This window comes from Chrysochloris asiatica, unplaced genomic scaffold, assembly GCF_000296735.1.
Source record: "Chrysochloris asiatica unplaced genomic scaffold, ChrAsi1.0 scaffold00022, whole genome shotgun sequence".
Taxonomy (NCBI): domain Eukaryota; kingdom Metazoa; phylum Chordata; class Mammalia; order Afrosoricida; family Chrysochloridae; genus Chrysochloris; species Chrysochloris asiatica.
The window spans coordinates 24,611,851-24,613,009 of NW_006408540.1; the positions used below are offsets into that span (position 1 = coordinate 24,611,851).

At 43.2% G+C, this 1,159-nt stretch overlaps 1 protein-coding gene across 1 annotated transcript in view; it reads left to right on the forward strand.

Annotated features, from left to right (window-relative positions):
- The window catches only part of RB1 (retinoblastoma 1), a 250,862-nt gene that overhangs the window by 136,342 nt on the left and 113,361 nt on the right, over positions 1–1,159 (forward strand). The window lies entirely within an intron of this gene.

The window sequence follows — 1,159 nt, forward strand, 5'->3', positions numbered from 1 at the left end:
GTTAGCAGCCTGATTCATAACCACTACGTTACCAGAGCTTCTTAATGCTACAGGCTACTATAAATGCCATTTGTCCTTAGTTTTTTGTTTTGTTTTGTTTTGTTTTTTGAGTCCTGTTGTGGTGCTATAGGATAAGCACTGGACCACAAAGCCAGTTTGAACTGCAGGATCAGTGGTTCAAACTCACCGACTACTCCTCAGAAACCATATTGCTATTTGCTTCCAGGTTGAAGGCTTTACTTCTTTTTTACTTAGTAGTGCTTTTCAAACTTTAAAAGCCTGTAAGAATCAACTGGAGAGATGGAGATCTTGTTAAAATATTCATAAGGTGTAGGTCTAGCATACCTTGACCATGTTTTAGAATCACCTATATGCTTGTGAAAGTGGGCCAGCGAATAAGGAAGACCACAGAAGAATTGATGCCTTAGAATTACGGTGTTGGCGAAGAGTACTGAATATACCATGGGCTGCCAGAAGAATGAAGAAATAATGGATTGTTTTCCACAAACTCTTTGAAGCCCTTCATTATATGTTTACTCTTTTTTTTTTTTTTTTTTAATGTTTCATTGTGAATTGTGTGATAGTCTACATGGGAGAACGTCAGCTTTACATTTATTCCATCATCCATCATTTCATTGGCATAGTTATCATCCTGTCCATGCATCCTCACCCAACCAAGGGGTATACCCTGTAAGCCTGCACCCCACCCCCCCAGCCCTCAGCCCCTTTCCATCTCCTCTCCTGATCCTAAGTCCCCAGCCCCACCATTTCTTGACATCATCTTCTTTGCCTCCATCTCAGGCCCCACCACCTCTCTGGGTAGGATTCTGCTCTTCGCTCTTCTCCATCAATGGTCCCAGGGTCCTCCGCTCCTAGGCTGAAAAGTTAATCACTCCCCTCTTTGCTACAAAAAGTCCATCTTTAGATTTCCAACCCTCACAATCAATCCTGATAACAATCATTTACAATTGCATCACAAGAGACCCATCTATATTTCGTTTCAGCAGCCCTTCCTGGACAGGCTGGACACTATTCACTGGAGACTCTACCTTCCTCCACCCCCTTTGGATCTAGGTTCCCTCTTGAAAGCTTGTAAGCCAGTCACTTCTTGCCTTTGTATCCCTCCCCCCATTTTGGGTAGCCAATGTCCAAGTTGCCC